The sequence below is a fragment of the Pongo pygmaeus genome, chromosome 1, assembly GCF_028885625.2.
Source record: "Pongo pygmaeus isolate AG05252 chromosome 1, NHGRI_mPonPyg2-v2.0_pri, whole genome shotgun sequence".
Classification (NCBI taxonomy): domain Eukaryota; kingdom Metazoa; phylum Chordata; class Mammalia; order Primates; family Hominidae; genus Pongo; species Pongo pygmaeus.
In genome coordinates this window covers 78,361,074-78,380,073 of record NC_072373.2, presented here as the reverse complement: position 1 = coordinate 78,380,073, position 19,000 = coordinate 78,361,074, and the positions used below count along the sequence as shown (strand labels likewise).

At 41.6% G+C, this 19,000-nt stretch overlaps 2 pseudogenes; both read right to left on the bottom strand.

Moving 5' to 3' along the window:
* Window positions 1-3,689: 3,689 nt before the first annotated feature.
* LOC129038215 (profilin-1-like) lies at window positions 3,690-4,156 on the bottom strand (annotated as a pseudogene).
* A 12,093-nt stretch (window positions 4,157-16,249) lies between these two features.
* Window positions 16,250-17,629, bottom strand: LOC129038160 (large ribosomal subunit protein uL4-like; annotated as a pseudogene).
* Between the last annotated feature and the right edge of the window lie 1,371 nt (window positions 17,630-19,000).

The following is a 19,000-nucleotide window of genomic DNA, read 5'->3' as shown; positions in this document are numbered from 1 at the left end:
AGATGAGAAAGTGAGCTTTATCCAAGCTCACGCAACAGGTGGTAATTTAAAAATGGAGGGTCTGAACTGCTGTGCCTAGCAGTGAAGAGGTAGACACCTTTCTGGTGTGGAAGCCAGGCTTCTGTGTGACCAGCACCCAGTAAATACAACACCCAAGTGCTTTATTGACATTAATTAATGATGTTTATAGTATTCTTTCAGGTAAGTCTGTATACATCCCCTTTTTTAAAAGTAAGAAAACCAAGATTCAGGGGCTAGTGACTTGCTCCAAGTCTTTTTCATGTTTAACATGAATTATAATACATGTGGGGTCTGTATCCTGAAAACATTATCAACCTTTGTTTCCAACACTTCTCATCTAGTGAATTGGAATGAGAATTCCTAGCTCAGGAAAACGATGCACTTGGAAGCAGTCACTTGGGATATCTGACTCTTCTAAAGAGGCTTGACTCTACTCTTGTGGATCTGGCAACTGTACGTTTGCTTTCGACAGTGTAACGCTTAGTCCGACTTTAATGATACAGGCATGGTACTGTTTTACAAGACATCTCCCTGAATAAGAAAACTAAATTTTTGTATTTAAAAAAATATGCACAAAACATTTTGGTTTAATTATATACATTAAAAAAAATCAGTATTATACAATTGAAAATAATGTTGAAAGAGTATGGGAAATGTAATATAAACTCTAGATGAATGAGAAGCTTGGAGAGAAAAAACAGATCACAAGTAGAAAGACAGCATTTTTTTTTAATTAATTTTTTTTAAATTTATAGAGATGGAGTTTCACTCTGTTGCCTAGGTTGGTCTCAAATTCCTGGGCTCAAGTGACCCTTCTGCCTCAGCCTCCCAAAGTTCTGGGATTATAGGTGTGAGCCACCATGCCCGGCCAGTCAGCATGCTATTAATTTTATATTTAATTGTTCAGCAATGTACATATTGGTTCCCATTTTATAAAGCACTGTTCTGTATATACCTCATTTGCCTTCACAACAATTGATATATTGTACCAATTGTAAATGCTTTAATCTACAAGTAACAGAAAACCTGGTTTTAACAGATGCAGGTTTTTTTACCTCATTCAAAAGAGGCCTGGAGGTAGCATTCTGGGACTGGTGTGGGAGGACCAACAGTGTCTTCAAGGATCCTGGCCTCTTAGACCTTCCATGTCACCTCTCTTACCGTGTTAGCCACTTACCCTCATGAATGTCACCTCATGGTTGCAGGACAGCTGCTCCAGGTGTTACACTTGTGTTCACGACTGGAAGAAGGAGGAAGGGAAGGAGCAGGCACCAGGGCATCTTTGCTTTTATTGGAAGGCAAAAGCTTTCCCAATAGACTTGTTTTTTTAATTTTTTTTTTTTTTTTTAGAAACAGGGCTTCACTGTGTTACCCAGGCTGGTGTGGAGTGGTGTGATCATAGCTCACTGCAGCCTCGAACTCCTGAGCTCAAGTGATCCTCCCACCTCAGCCTCATGACTAGCTGGGACTTTAGAAACATGCCACCATGCCCAGCTAAATTAAAAAAAAAATTTTTTTTGTAGAGATGGGGTCTTGCTATATTGCCAAGGCTGGTCTCAAACTACCGGGCTCACGCAATCCTCCTGCCTTGGCTTCCCAAAGTGCTGGGATTACAGGCGTGAGCCACCACACCTGGCCCTCTCAAAAGACCTTTCATTGGCCAGAACTGTGTCACCTGGCCATCGTTACTGCAAAGGAGAATGGTAAAGCAATTATTTAGTGTTCACAGCCTGTCTGTAGTGGAGGTAGGCAAGAGAGAAGCTCACCAATTTACAGATGAGAAAGCTAGTGTGCTTTCTCATTACTCAGCACAAGCCCAAGTCCCATGATTCCGGCACATATGTTATTTCACTATACTACTCATCCTCTCTAAATTCTGCCACAGGAAAGTATATGTCAAAAATATGGCAACTCTCAAAAATATATAGTAATGGAGGCTGGGTGCAGTGGTTCATGCACCTGTAGTTCCAGCTACATGGGAGGCTGAGGCAGGAGGATCGTTTGAGCCCAGGAGTCCAAGTTCGACGCTGCAGTGAGCTATGATCCGGCCACTGCACTCTAACTTGGGTTACAAAGTAAGACCCTGTCTCTGAAAAAAAAAAAAAAAAAGTATAGCAATGGGATATATTCTATTAAGAAATGGATCACTTTTTAAATTAATAATTTTATATTAATATATGATATCTATTATTAACAAAAATCATGATTCAATTTTTATAGATTAAATAGCAACTAAGCTTTAGAGAGATTGATTGAAGCATTATTATTGCAAAACAGTGCAGGGAAACCCACAGGTGTTTGTTTGTTTGTTTGAGACAGAGTCTCACTCTGTCACCTAGGCTGGGGTGCAGTGGTGGGATCACGGCTCATTGCAGCCTCGACATCCTGAGCTCAAGTGATCCTCCCACTTTAGCCTCCCAAGTAGTTATGACTACAGGTGTGTGTTACCATGACTGGCTGATTTTGTTTTTTAAATTTTTAGTAGGGACAAGGTCTCTCTATGTTGCCCAGGCTGGTCTTGAACTCCTGAGCTTAAGCAATTCTTCCGCCTTTGCTTCCCAAAGTGCTGGGATTACAGATGTGACCCACTGAACCCAGCAACCAACAGTTTTCAACAATAGGGCATTGGTTGAAGAAACTGTAGCATACTCATATCCTATGAAATAAATAGGTGTAAAATTTCAGAATAATATTGTTATTTACAATATTTTGTTAAGTGAAATAAGTAAATTATAAAACTAGATATACAATGTCATCCCACAATTTTAAATATATATTATCTATATAAAAGCTAGATATAAATATAGCAAAATGTTCATAGTGATTATATTTAGGTAATGAGAATATATGATATTTTGGCTTCCATCTTTGTATTTTTTGTAATATAATTTTTAGGAGTCAGGTTTACTGACGAGTTATTTACATGTAGTAAAATTCACCTGTTTTAGGTGTATGTGTTTTGACCAATATCTATAATAATGTATCCACTACCATAATCAAAATACAGAATATTTCCTTTGCCCCTAAAAGTTCCTTTGTGCCTTTTTGTAGCCAATTCCTTCTCCCTAGTCACCGGCCCTTGGCAACCACTGATCTTATTTTAGTCTTGACAGTTTTGCCTTTTCTGGAATGTCATATAAATAAAAACATATAGACTGTAGCCTTTTGTTTCTGGCTTATATCAGTTGGCTTGAGTGCTTTTGAGAGTCAGCCATGTTGTTGCATTTACAAGTAGTTCGTTTCTTTGTATTAATGAGCCATATTTCACAGCATGGATGTACCATAATGTTATCCTTATCCTTTCATCAGTTAGTGGACATTGGGTTGTCTTCAATTTTGGACTACTTATATCAGCTTGCTAGTTCTGCCATAACTAAGTACCACAAACTGGGTAGCTTAAACAACAGAAATATACTGTCCAACAGTTCTAAAGGCTACAAATCCAAAATCAAGGCTCCAGCAAGGTTTGTTCCTTTTTTTTTTTTTTTTTTTTGTAGAATCTTTTTTATTCAGAAAAAATAAAACAATCCCCCCAAAAAAGTTTTCCAACCACACAGAGGAGGGGTATGGGTAGGGGGAGGTGTCTGGCCATCAGCCCTGTATCCCAGCCCATGTGGTTTTGGCAGCAATAAGGGGTGTGGGGTAATGGCCCCCAAAATAAAATGGTGTATGGGGAGGGAAGGGGTACAAAGCTGTGGGGAGCGGTGAAGGGCAAGGGACAGACGAGGTCAGTACTGGGAACGCCGGAGGTGGGAGGCCATTTCATAACATTTCCTGTTGATCAAACCACCTTGGACACCTTCTTTGCCCATCAGCAGGACTAGCGTCTTGTCAGTCTTGGTGACGGTGACATTGAAGGTGGGGGCTCCACCGGTACTCTTGGTATACGAAGATCCATGCAAAATTCCCCATCCTGCAGCAGTGAGTCCCGGATCACCGAACATTTCTGGCCCCCAAGTGTCAGCCCATTCACAAAAAAACTTGACCTGTCTTTGCCAACCAGGACACCAACCTCAGCTGGCGTGATGTTGGTGAAGGTTTTCCCGGGGACGGCGGCCCAGATGGAGGGCGAGTCATTGTAGCCCACGACGGCCGCGTCCTGACAGGTCCCGTCCGCCATAAGTTTGTCGATGTCGGTGTCCACCCGGCCATGGTCATGACGTTGTCAGTGTAGGCGTCCACCCGGCCATGGTGCTGCTGCTGGGGCCGCGGGCTGGGCTCGGACTGCCTGGGCTGGCGGGTGGTGGGAAGCAGAGAGCTCGGGGCACGCGCTGCCGTCCAGACCGCGGCTCTGCTCGCCGTGCAGCAGCCTTCGTATCACTACCGGTTTGTTCCTTCTGAGGGTCATGAGGGAAGGATCTCTTACCGTTCTCTCTCTTTGGCTCTCTTTATGTTTACATGGCATGCTCCCTGTATCTGTGCCTGTGTTCACATTGCTCCTTTTAAAAAGACTCCAGTTGCCGGGAGCAGTGGCTCACGCCTGTAATCCCAGCACTTTGGGAGGCTTAGGCAGGCAGATTATGAGGTCAGGAGATTGAGACCATCCTGGCTAACACGGTGAAACCCTGTCTCTACTAAAAATACAAAAAATTAGCCGGGCGTGGTGGCGGGCGCCTGTAGTCCCAGCTACTCGGGAGGCTGAAGCAGGAGAATGGCGTGAACTCGGGAGGCGGAGCTTGCAGTGAGCCGAGATCGCGTCACTGCACTCCAGCTTGGGCGACAGAGCGAGAGTCCGTCTCAAAAAAAAAAAAAAAAAAAAAAAAAAGACTCCAGTCATACTGGATTAAAGTCGCACTCTACTCCAATATGATTTCATGTTAATTAATTACATCTGTAACCACCCTATTTCCAAATAAGGTCACATTCTGAGGTACTGGGGTTAGGACTTCAACATATTAATTGGGGAACAGGGGGCAATTCAACCCATAACAAATAGTAAAGCTGCTATAAGCGTTTGTGTATAAGTCTTTGTATAGTCACATATTTTCATTTCTCTTGGGTAAATACATAGGAATAGAATTGCTGGATCATATGGTAATTGCATGTTTAACTTTAAAAGAAGCTGCCAAACTGTTTTCCAGGATGGCTGTACTATTTCATATTCCAACCAGCGGTGTATAAGAGTTCCTGTTGCTCTACATCCTTGTCAACATTAGGTATTGTCAGGTTTTAAAAAATTGTAGTCATTCTTACAAGTGGGTAGTAGTATCTCCTTGAGGCTTTAATTTCACATCCCTAAAGACTAATGATGTTGTTTATCATCCATATATTTTCACTGACAAAGTGAAACTTTCAACAAAGTGATACTGTACACATCTTTTGCCCATTTTAAAAATTAGATTACTTTTTTTTTTACTGAGTCGTGAGACTCACTACATATATATGTCTTATATATATTGTATATTCTGGATACGAGTCCTTTGGCAAACATGATTTGTAAATATTTTCACTCAGTCTGTAGCTTGTCTTTTCATTTTCTTTTTTTCCTTTCTAAGAAAAATAGAGAATCTTTTCATTTTCTTAAGAATGTCTTGAAAAGCAGAAAATTTTCATTTTGATAAAGTCCATTTTATCTTCTTTTAAAATTTTTGTTCATGCTTTTTGTGCCTTATCTAAGAAATCTGCCTAAGTCAACATCACAGAGATTTTTCTCTTGTCTTCTTCTAAACATTTTATGATTTTATGTTTCACATTTAGACCTATGGTTCATTTTGTGTTAAGTTTTATATGTGGTATGGAATATTTTTTCTTAAAAGTTCAACAATATAACATTTTTGGTGCTGGAAAGATGACATGATGTGATTTATCATCTATATCTTTCCTTTCATAAAGTGTCTGTATGCATCTTTTGTACGTGTAGCACCAGATATACTAGATAAAATAAAACAAAACTACTTTTAATGCAAAGCTTGATTTCTAAGAAAAACAAGGAAATTTCATGTGCAAAAAATGAGAAGGGATCTGAAAGCAGAGTCGAGTATATGGACCAATACAGGTAGCTGCCTGTATTTTTTCGTGCGGGCAAGGATCGGGGTATACAGTTTCTACTGACCTAAGGACTTGGAGTAAACAACCTTGTGAGCACAGGAGAGGAGTCTTGGGTTCACTTATGGTTGCCGATTGTGGCTGAGACTCAATATAAAGTAGGAACCCCTGAGGGGGTACGCTTTCAGTGAAAGAATGGCAGAAGGAAAACAATCATTTACCAACTTAAGAAAATGAAAAGGAAGCTTGTCTCTCCTGAGAAGTCTCTTGAAAAACTGTAACTGCCTTGCACCTTGCACAGATTTGAGGATAGTTGATAACACCTGAGGGGTCCAGAAACCTCCATTGTTTAAGAGAAATAATCATTTAAAAATTGATACCTGGCCCAGGCATGGTGGCTCATGCCTGTAATCCCAGCCCTTTGGGAGGCCAAGGCGGGTGGATCACCTGAGGTCAGGAGTTTGAGACCAGCCTGGCCAGTGTGATGAAACCCCATCTCTGCTAAAAATACAAAATTAGCAGGGTGTGGTGGCAGATACCTGTAGTCCCAGTTACTCAGGAGGCTGAGACAGGAGAATCATTTGAACTCCGGAGGCGGAAATTGCAGTGAGCCGAGATTCACACCACTGCACTCCAGCCTGGGCCAGACAGAGTGAGACTCTAGCTCAAAAAAAATAAATAAATAAAAATTGATACCTGATAATTCCCTTTGAATGCTTGGCAGAATTTATGTAAAACAGGAGAGCAATTTCTATTGAGATTCCCACAGGAAAAAATATCCCTATTAAAGATAAGTTACTGATAAAAATGTATAAAACAAGGCAGAACCAATTAGGCACACCATAGATGTCTTCTTAGCTCGTGTGTTTCATGCAGCAAGGGCACACGGAGGATGATGAGAACAGAGCCCTTGCAGTGTGTATGTTGTGGTGGCCCCAGAAACCATTTACCATCAGCAAGAACCAGCAGGCATTGCAACAGCGGGATTAGAGCCCAGGAACTTCATAATATTGCTGCAACAATAATATCAAAGAGAACTCAAAACAGACATTGAAAAATAATTGAAGACTTGACATAAATACTTAAAATCCTAAGAAAATAATATGACATTATGAAAAAAAGAACAGGCAGATTTGAAATGTTTGAAAAAGATAAAATACATTGTCAAGATTGCCCCACAGAGAACTAAAGAGAGAAAATATGACAGAAAAGAAGGTGCTTGGGGGATGATTGATGCTCTTTTAAGATGTGGCTCTTTAGCAGTTTTTTCGATAGAAAGAGGCTATTACAGGGCAAGAAGTTCTTTAGCTTTCTCCATTTTCTGAGCTGAAAAAGAAAATTGCACAAAGGAAAATCTTAAGGGATCTGGACTTTAGATATTATATATCAAGATAAAACCCCAAGAAAGGGTCTTTTATTAGAGAATTAGAATTAATAGCAAGGTGACAAACTGCAGAATATAATTGTTATGAAGGCAGACATGGTTGGGACAGACAGAACTGTTTGGGCGTCTGATAAATCCAAGTGGAAGAAGTTTTTAAACATCTTTATGGAAAAATAGGAGAAATAAGAATTAAATGGTGATACTCAATGCTTGAGTTTCATGGAAAAAGAAAGCCTAGATTGTATCTGGGGTGAATATATTTCTTTAAGTCTTTCTAAAAGTATTTATTTATATTAAGCAAAGTAGCTGTGGGGAAAGTTACATTCATATTTAAACTTTTCATTGTTAGATCATACTTAGGATTATTTCAATCACATCTGGGGTAAGTTTACAATTGGGGGCTGTTGCCAAATGCAGGGATCCAATATTTACTTGGTAATATCATCTACAATCAAAAGCAGAACGCCAAGAGGGAAATCATCAGTCTCTTCAGAGCTGACTTATACTTCCAATTAATACAGTACAGCGAGTATCTCATCAAAATTTCCTTTCAAATATAATATGAACTACTGGTGAATGGACAAAGGCAGGAAGCACTAAAGACTAGAGAGAGCACGAATGCCTTCAGCAAGAGACAGTGTGTTTACAAAAACAGGCCTGGACTGCTTTAGAAAGTCATCACCAATGGCCTTCAGCCTTTCTTATAATAAAATAAGGAAGGAAGAAATCACTTCAAATTTTAAAAGTAGATTAGTTAGAATTTTAGCTGCATACTTCTGGGAAAGTGATTTTTCTCTCCTTCTACCCTCTTCCATTAAGTAGGGCATACTGTTCAGAATTCAAAACCTGCTGGCCAAGTTTCTAGGGTAAACAAGACTTTGTGGCTCTAGAATGAGCCCTGTTTTGAAAGCTGAATGATTTTTTGGGAGAAGAGAGAGGAAGAGGAGTTCTTAAATAAAAGGAATATGGACTTTAAAAATAAACAGTGAAGTTTAAAATGCCTGAAGTTTGTTCCTGGCACCAGTATGTCTCCAGGCAACTTTAGGCACATATAATACTGAGCCAACTTGGCTGAGCCCAGAGCTGGCGGTGGACCTGAAAACAGCTCAGTGTGAAAGCCATCAAGAACTGGGATTTGGGCTGTGTTTACAGAGATTGGTCTTAGAAGACAACATAAGCTTTTGGGGAAAGCAGCATAACATAAACTTTTGGGGACAACAAGCTTTTTAGGAACGCTAGGAAACAATGGACACTATTTGAAGGAAAGACATAGTATGGGGAAAATGCTCCATTGAATAAATTAGATAGAAGAATATAAGGTTAAGTATCAGAAATGAAAGAAACCTAAGTAAATGGTTGGCTTTTCATTGTTGTTGGCTGATCTTTGTCTGAAATAGAAGATTTTAAACTTTTGTTTTAAATCTACCTTGACAATGTTGAAGAAACTCCTTGACTCAAGATAGGAAATAAAAGTTTCACCTTATAGGATAATAAACAGGTTTAGTTTAAGGATTGCCAGCAAGATTGAAAGTTAAAGGGAAAAAGTTGCAAAACAATGATATTTTCCCAGTTTCCTTATAAAAGAAGCCATTGTTCACTGAGCTAGTAACATTTTTTTCATTAAGAAAATTATATTTTTATAAGGCTAACAGCCCTACTTTTTTGCTCTCCACTTTATGGAGATAAAATTGCTTTGACTTGTAGTTGTTTTATGCTTTTTGTTTGTTTGTTTGTTTTTTGAGACAGAGTTTCATTCTTTTGCCCAGGCTGGATTGAAGTGGCGCGATCTCAGCTCACTACAACCTCTGTCCCCTGGGTTCAAGCGATTCTCCTGCCTTAGCCTCCCGAGTAGCTGGGATTACAGGCGTGAGCTACCACGCCTAGCCAGTAGGCATGGTGGCAGCATCTATAATCCCAGCGCTTTGGGAGGCCAAGGTGGGCAGATCGCCTGAGGTCAGGAGTTCAAGACCAGCCTGGCCAACATGGTGAAACACCGTCTCTACTAAAATACAAAGATTAGCCAGGTGTGGTGGTGCATGCTTGTGATCCCAGCTACTCGGGAGGCTGAGGCAGCAGAATTGTTTGAACCCGGGAGGCGGAGGCTGCAGTGAGTTGAGACTGTGCCACTTCACCCCAGCCTGGGCAACAGAGTGAGACAAAAAAAAAAGAAAGAAAAAAAAAGAAATATAGTTCTCATGACTGCAGCAAGGTGTAAAAATTGTTTTAAAAACTGTATGATTTGATGTAAAAGAGTTAATGGCAACCTAAGTTTTTCTTAGTTGTGTATTTTTTTCTAATCCCTATAAAAATTAGTTTATCTCAGGGTTTATCACCCTCAGCACTCTTAACATTTTGGGCCAGATATTTCTTTGAAGTTGGGGGCTGTTCTGTGCATTGAAGGATGTTTAGGGCCTCCCCTAACTAGAGCATCCCCTCTAGCTATGAGAACCAAAAATGTTTCCAGATAGTGACAGATGTTCTCTAAAGGGCAAAATCATCTCCAGTTGTGAACCACTGGTTTATTTTAATAGTGTTAAGATACGCTACTTAGGGTTCACTTTCTAATTACAGTAGCAATAAAGTAAGCTTGTTTAGTTAATATCCTCAACAATAGTGTGCTTGTGACAAAGTAATTGGAGTTGAGATAATGCATATAAAGAACCTAGACTGTGCCTGGCACCACTTCAGTACTTAAAAATATTAGTGATGATAATGATGGCTCTGAAGGTGATGGAAAGGGGGAAGGAAGGAGAGGAGGGACAGAGAAGAGGAGGAGAAAGGAAATGAGTGAGAGGATGAGCACAGGCATATATTATATACTCTCTTTGCTTGGAAATGTGTAGATTTCTGATTCTCACTTGGCACCAGATCAGAGCTGGTGAGCAGGGAGGAGGCAGAGGAGAGGGGAACAGTCAGGTCGGGGGTAAAAGAATTGGATGGGTTTGGCCGGGCGCAGTGGCTCACTCCTGTAATTCCAGTACTTTGGGAGGCTGAGGCGGGTGGATCACCTGAGGTCAGGAGTTCAAGACCAGCCTGGCCAACATGGTGAAACTCCATCTCTACTAAAAATACAAAAATTAGCCAGGCATGGTGGCACATGCCTGTAATCCCAGCTACTTGGGAGGCTGAGGCAGGAGAATTTCTTGAACCTGGGAGGCGGAGGTTGCAGTGAGCCAAGATCACACCACTGCAGTCCAGCCTGGGTGACAGAGCAAGATTCTGTCTCAAAAAAAAAAAAAAGAATTGGATGGGTTTTTCATTCAAAATATTGTTTTCTTGTTACAATTATCTCTAGGACTTAACTTCCTTACACACAAGGCATTTTCTGGTACAAATTAATATCGACTTGGCTTTAGAAAAATACACACCCATTGGCCGGGTGCAGTGGCTCACGCCTGTAATCCCAGCACTTTGGGCGGCCGAGACGGGCGGATCATGAGGTCAGGAGATCGAGACCATCCTGGCTAATATGGTGAAACCCCGTCTCTACTAAAAATACAAAAAATTAGCCGGGTGTGGTGGTAGGCGCCTGTAGTCCCAGCTACTCGGGAGGCTGAGGCAGGAGAATGGCATGAACCCGGGAGGCGGAGCTTGGAGCCGAGATTGCACCACTGCACTCCAGCCTGGGTGACAGAGCAAGACTCTGTCTCAAAAAAAAAAAAAAAAAAAAAGAAAGAAAAATACACACCCATCAAACAAGTAGGATTTATTTCCAAGGCAGATTAGAGAAAGTAGATGTTACATTACTTGATTCATTAAGGCGTTAGACTTCCTCATATTACATTTATATTTACTTAAGTTCACACTCATTTTGTGTATAGATCCCATAAATGTTTAATGCATGTGACGCACTAATAAATGCTAATTGCATGCACTGGTATTAACTTTACTGCAGTGAATACTAGCAAGGGTCTTGGGAGGTAGATGTTCTACACATTTAAAGGGAGGATACGAGACTCAGAAAAGATAAGCAGTTGCCCAGGATAACTCTTAAGTTATTCTGACACGTGAGCACAGGTCTTTCTTCCCTCAAGCTGTGGCCCTTTCTGCCACCCCACGGCTGCTCTTCATAAACTCATATGCCTACAGCTGAACGTGGGCAAACCATGCTGCTCCTGAGAAATGGCAGATGGCTTATTTTCTTCTCCTCATACCTTTTTTCTCTTTCTTGTCTCTTTTCCTCCATCTCCCTCTTCCATTCCTTAGGCCTGTCAGTAACACCCTGCTGCTCGCTTATGCTGCTAAAGGGAGCCAGAGTTAAAGACGTTGTTGTGGATGGCATTCCACTTGGGATCTGGCTGCTGCATTAAGAGGGACAACCATTCAGGTAGTTTGTTTGTTTGTTTGTTTGTTTTTGAGACAGAGTTTTGCTCTTGTCATCCAGGCTGGAGTGCAATGGCACAATCTCGGCTTACTGCCACCTCCGCCTCCTGGGTTCAAGTGATTCTCCTGCCTCAGCCACCTGAGTAACTGGGAATACAGGCACCCACAACCACACCTGGCTAAATTTTGTATTTTTAAAATAGAGACAGGGTTTCACCATGTTGGTCAGGCTGGTCTCGAACTCCTGACCTCTGGTGATCCACCCTCCTCAGCCTCCCAAAGTGCTGAGATTACAGGTGTGAACCATCATGCCCAGCCAAATAGTCCTAATAGAGATTTCTTATTGGTTTTGTACCATTGCAGAGAGCAAGAAGAACCCTCAGGGGTGTCAATAGAAGACTAATGTAGTGCCTGCCTGATATCAGCCAGTGGGTATATGTGAATACAGCTATACTAGTTTTGTTTGTTTGTTTGTTTAGATGGGGGTCTCGCTCTATTGCCCAAGCTAGAGTGCAGTGGTGTGATCGTGACTCACTGCAGCCTTGACCTCCTGTGCTCAAGTGATCCTCCTGCCTCAGCCTCCTGAGTAGCTGGGACTACAGGCGGACTTTAGTGTCTGGCTAGTTATTTTTTGTACAGACAGGTGTCACTATGTTACCCAGACTGGTCTTGAACTCCTGACTTCAAGTGATCCTCCTGCCTCAGCTTCTCAGAATTCTGGGATTATAGGAGTGAGCCACCATGCCTGGTCAGCTATACTAGTTTTAAATTATTGAACTACTTCTTTCTCTTTGGTAAACAGTTGCTTTCCTGAGCTCCTGAGTGCTCCTACCCTGAGCCCTGGGCCCAGTCCTCCCAACTCCTTGTTGTACAGTACCAATTAAAAAATATTTTGAGTATCACCCTGCTTTGGGCTAGTGCTTTTAATGCTTTTAGCTAATAACTAAGTTCTATAAAAAACATGTTTCATTGAGTTTGCAGGTCACGCTAAGGAGAGTAGAATATTAAGAGGACAAATTTGCCAATCATAAGGAGTATATGGCTAGTAAAAATGGGAAGAAATTTAAGAGAAGTGGGATGAAAATATAGCAGCAGTCTCTCTGCACCTTGACGTTGATGATAATCGTCAACATTCCTCATCTTTGATCTAAAGAGAAAGGTGAGAGGAATGAGAAAGAGGCCTGAAAGGGAAGGAGAGAGGGCCTGGCACGGTGTAGATGTACCAGAAATATTTGTAACTGAATAAATAGTTGAATACATGACTGGATGACAGTAGAAGTGCCACCACAGAATATTTGCTTCTGAGCACTGAATAAGATAGTCAGTCAATGCAACAAGTGTAAAGCACCTGCTCTGTGTTAGGTTTGGGCTAGGATACAAAGTGGAATCCAACATAGTCTTACCAAAGACTATTAATTAATTTAGAAGAAAAATATAAGGTTGAGAAATGAGAAATGTATGCAGTAAGGAATTGATGGGCCAGAGAAAGTTCTGGTATTAACAAGAAAAAGAAGTTAACATGATACTGGTATTAGCAGAAGTAAAATCACCAAGCTTTATGAGATCCTTCTCCCACTCTACCCAACCTTACTAAACTGACACTCAGTATGGGCCCCACCTTTTAAGACGATGTTGAGAATGTGTAAATGCTCCAAGAGAGTAGCCATAAGCAGGGCTGACTTCATGGGCATATGACAAGTGCAGTCCCAGCAGGCCACTCTCAGAAGGGCACTGCACTTGGTGGTTAAAAGCTGTGTCATCTTGAAATTCTTAATATTTTATCTTTGAACTTGTGTTCTGTGAGTGAAGTCCAATAGGACAGTGGAGCACGTGCGTGAGCAGAGGAGATACGTGCATGCTTGTTTCCCTCGTGCCTTGCGATCCATTTGCACATAACATTTATGATTGCTACTCTGCTTCCCTGACACACAAGAAGTGTGTCTACTTGCTTGTACTTGCTTTGAGTCTTGCCCAACTCCTATGTATGTGGGTCCACCAGAATTCTGTGCTCATGTCTCACACCTCATATCAGCAGATGCTCATCCTGTCATGTGCTCCACATGTATCAACATGTGCCCAGACCAACACGTCTACAACAGCAGAGGTGCTGATAGCCCCAAGAGGCCATCCTTTCCATTAGAACTGGAACTTGTTTCCAATGCAGAAAGAAGGTAATGGTATTCAGAGAAATAAGAATGACCTAGGAACCCTATCATGTACAGTTTTGTTTGTTTGTTTGTTTTTTGAGACAGAGTCTTGCTCTGTTACCCAGGCTTGAGTGCAGTGGCATGATCTCGTATCACTGCAACCTCTGCCTTTCGGATTTAAGGGATTCTCTTGCTTCAGCCTCCTGAGTAGCTGAGACTATAGGCCTGTGCCACCATACCCAGCTAATTTTTGTATTTTTTAGTAGAGACAGGGTTTAGCCATGTTGGCCAGGCTGGTCTCCAACTCCTGGCCTCAGGTGATCCACCCACCTCGGCCTCCCAAAGTGCTGGGGTTACAGGCATGAGCCACTGAGCCCAGCCTCTATCATATACATTTTTACTTGCATTATTTCCTGTATGACCCAATCACTTATGTTAAAAATATTGACATAGAAGGAAAGGGGAAATAGGTCCATCATAGTTGCCATATTATAAGGAATAAGTTATTTATTTATTTATTTATTTTTTTAAGACAGAGTCTCTCTCTGTTGACCAGGCTGTAGTACAGTGGTATGATCTCGGCTCGCTGCAACCTCTGCCTCCCAGGTTCAAGCAATTCTCTTGCCTCAGCCTCACAAGTAGCTGGGACTACAGGCGTGTGCCACCAGGCCCAGCTAATTTTTATATTTTTAGTAGAGACAGGGTTTTGCCATGTTGTGCAGGCTGGTCTCAAATTCCTGAACTCAGGTGATCTGCCTGCCTTGACCTTTCAAAGTGCTGGGATTACAGGTGGGAGACACTGCACCCAGCCAGGAATAAGTTCTTTCTTATTCATCAGTGATCCAAAGGTAGAGAGTGTTGGTAGAATGAACATATCAAGAAATAAAATAAAAAGTTTTATGCAGTATTATCACTGTTCTGATAAGAATGAAACAATTTATATTTATGAGCTATAAAATGCAAATTGTGAAATTTTAGTGATTCCACATATAAAAGCTCTCGTAATTTCTATGTAAAACTGGCATTGCATAAAATAAGATGAATGGTAAAATTCATTCTAATAATTAAATTTAAACTTTAAAATTGAGAATACTTCTATTACACTTAAAAAACATTATTTTTAAATGTGGTAAAATACATATAACATAAAATTTACTATCTTAACCATTTTTAAGTGTACAGTTTGGTGACATTAAGTACATTCACATTGTTGTGCAATGATCACCACCATCCAACTCCAGAATTTTTTTATCTTGCAAAACTGAAATTCTGTACCTATTAAATATCAACTCCTCATTCTCCCCTCTCTCCAGCCCCTGCCAACCACCATTCTACTTTGACTACTGAATTTGGCTACTCTAGATACCTCATAGAAGTGGAATCGTAAAATATTTATCCTTTTGTGACTGGCTTATTCTACTTTATATAATATCCTCAAAATTCATCCATCTTTTAGAATTGTCAGAATTCCCTTCCTTTTTAAAGCTGCGTAATATTCCATTGTATGTACATTCCACATTTTGCTATCCATTCATCTGTCAGTGGACACTGGGTTGCTTCTACTCCTTGGTTATTGTGAATGGTGCTGCTATGAACATGAGTATACAAGTATCTGTTCGAGCCTCTGATTTCAATTATTTTGGGTATATACCCAGAAGTGGAATTGCAGGATCATATGGTACTTCTATTTTTAGTTTTTTGAGGAACTGTCACACTGTTTTCCCTAAAGTCTATACCAATTTACATTCCCAAAAACAGTGCGCAAGGGTTCCAATTTTCCCACATCCTCGCCAACACTTGTGTTCTGTTTTTTTTTTTTTATAGTATCCACTCTAATAAGTGTGAGGTGGTTCCCTTCCCTTCCCCTCCTTCTCCACCTCCCCTCCCCCTCCCCTCCCTTTCCTTTCTTTTCCTTTCCTTACCTTTCCTTTCTTTTTGACAGTCTTACTCTGTTGCCCAGGCTGGCGTGATCTCAGCTCACTGCAAACTCCACTTCCCGGGTTCACGCCTCAGCCTCATGAGTAGCCGATTCTCCTGCCTCGGCCTCATGAGTGGCTGGGACTACAGGCGCATACCCCTACACCTGGCTAATTTTTGTATTTTTAGTAGAGATGGGGTTTCACCATGTTGGCAAGGCTGGTCTCCATCTCCTGACCTCAAGTGATCGGCCTGCCTCAGCCTCCCAAAGTGCTGGGATTACGGGCATGAGCCACCATGCCTGGCATGAAGTAGTACTTCATTGTGATTTTGATTTTGATTTCCCTAATAATTATTGATGTTGACCCTATTATGCTTTGTAATTAATAAAAATATTTTTAAAGGAAAATGTCTTATATATTGGTACTTTAACATCATTTTTTCCGTGCTCTTTTTTTTCTCACTGCCTCTTTGATCAGGTCTTTATTCAAAAGAAGCTGTCCAAAATGATTTGACCTTTATGGAATAGTCAAATTTAAGAGTTTATGCAGCAGGCTTCTTTCCTCTGTAGTAGGTTTCTTTTCTGCTGGCTTCTTTTCAGGGACTGGTTTCTTGGTAGCTGCTGCCTTTTTTCCCACCAGAGGTTTCTTCTGCTTCTTAACACCAACAGCAGTCTTCTTTCCTTTCTTACCTACCACAGGCTTCTTGCCTGCAACCCCCTTCTCATCCGATTTGGCTTCTAGTGCTTCAGCTGCTGCTGATGCCTTATCCACCCAGAGCTTGTGATTCCTGGCCTGGCGAAGAATGGTGTTCTGGCACATGCATGGTCTTTGCGTGTGGGTTTAGCTTCAACATGATTCTCAGGTTTGTCAGTGGGTTCTTCTTTAGGACTCTGCAATGAATCTTCTTGCATGGTGCTCAAAGGGCTCTTTGGATCTCTGGGCTTTTCGAGATTCTGCTAAGATCTGTATTGATCATCTTATGGATGGGAAGATTGTAGTTACTCTTGAGGGAAGCAGCTTTACGCCAAGTGCCATACAATTCATCTAACTTCTGGAAAGCACTTTTGGTCCAAATGCAGAAAAGTCCCACATGCCCACTAGGAGCAAGCTTCAAAATGTTCAGTTTGCTTACATTAAGCAGAGTAATTCCAGGGATGTTTCTGAAGGCCTTGATGATACCATTATCCTCATTATAGATGATGTAGAGGCCTGTGCACTGGATACAACGACGGTTTCTCATTTTGCCCTTGCCAGCTCTCATTCGCTGAGAAGCATAGTCCTTTTTGATATCATTCCAGGCTTTAAATTTCTTAAGAAGCGAAACAGCCTCCTTGGTCTTCTTGTACCCTTCAACTTTATCTTCGACTACCAAAGGAAGTTCAGGAACTTCCTCAATACGATGACCTTTAGACATGACCAGTGCTGGTAAGGCTGAGGCAGCCAGGGCAGAACAGATGGCATATCGTTTTTGGGTTGTGTTCACTCTATGATCCTAACGGCATCAGGTTTTGGTTGGTGCAAACATTCGGCCTCCACAACACGTTTCCAGAAGCACCCTGGCCAGAATGGTGAGTCCCATAACACCTTGAAATCTGGGAATTTGAGCCACAGCTCTGCCAGCACCCCAAGACTCAGCACTGGTCTGATGACCTGCTAATTCACTGACAGCATAGGGCTGTCTGTTGTTTTTGTGCAAGTTGTTGTGAACAAAGTTCACAATATCTGGTCGAATAGGAGCCTTGAATACAGCAGGCAAAGTGACATTTTTGCCAGATGACTCCCCCCTTTCAGAGTACACCGATATTAGTAGGTGAGCACACGCCATGGTGGAGAGGAGAGAGCCATGCTCCTCTCACCACGGCTGTTGCCACAGGAAAAGTTCTCTGTGCTTTTAAAAATGTGCCCCACATTTTAATTTTGCATTGGGTCCTGGAAATTATGTAGCCAGCCTTACATATGGGAAAGAAGGTTAATGAAAAAAATGGACTGGGTAGTAACTTAATAATCTGAGTGTATGATACTTGTTTATCACCTGTTTCCCATCTCTATTGACTCAGTGAAAGTCTGAGAGATGTATTTAGAAAGGAAAACTGCCTTAGTGCCTGCAGCTTGCTGTAAAGAGTCTGATCACTAGTTCCACTTTGGATTACAGCCTCGCCCCTGTCACACATCACCTGTGTTAGTGCTGGGCAAATCATTAAACCTCTCTCTTGAGCCTTGATTCCAGAGGGGTTATGGGTCTGGTGGCCAGGCAGGTAGTAGAGGGCAGATCCTGAGATGGGCCAGCATCCTCCTGGAAGTTACTTGCCTTGTTTTGAGGCTACTAAATAGCTTTCAAGCAAGCAAGAGTGAAGGGGGAAATGGGGTTTTATCTTTCAACAAGAGGGACTGGGCCACTTCTACAGGTCCAGGGAGTTCTGGGGAATCTGAGCATTCAAGATCCTCAAGTGGGCTGAGTGCAGTGACTCACGTCTGTAATCTCAGCACTTTGGGAAGCCGAGGCAGAAGGGTTGTTTGAGCCCAGGAGTTTGAGATCAGCCTGAGTAACATAGCAAGACCTCATCTCAATAAAAAACAAAACAATTAGCCGGGCATGGTGGCATGTGCCTGTAGACCTGACTACTCAGGAGGCTGAGGCAGGAAGATTGCTTGAACACAGGATGTTGAGGCTGCAGTGAGCTGTGATGGTGCCACTGCATTCCAGCCTAGGCAACAGAGTGAAATCCTGTCTCAAAAAAAAAAAAAAAAAAAAAAAAGACCCTCAGGGACAACTACCCAGATATGCCATCCCAAGTCTCTAGGCCCTGTTCTTTCCCTAACAAGATCCTGACTTTGGCATAGGAAACTTGCTGAGGCTGAAAATTCATCCTTCTTTGAAATTCTGCCACCTTAAAATTAATTCTGGGCCTGGTCTTCAACTCTCTGCTCTTCAGCTTCAGGAAATAAAGGTCTCTTTAAATATTTTCAATTAGACAATTAGAGATCTCTGATTCTCATATCTTGCTTTAAATTCACAATTGATTGCCCTGCATCTGTCACATCTGTCGTTTTCTTTTTTCCAAGCTAAGAATGGAGTTTAGCAGCAGCCGCTCCATTTCAAAATCCTTAAAATGACCGTATCTCCTGTTCCTCTCAAATGCCAGAGATGGCATGACTTTCACATTCCCCTCTACGTGTATCCCTCTCACTTCACCAGAGGTGAACATTTTAGCAATGAATGG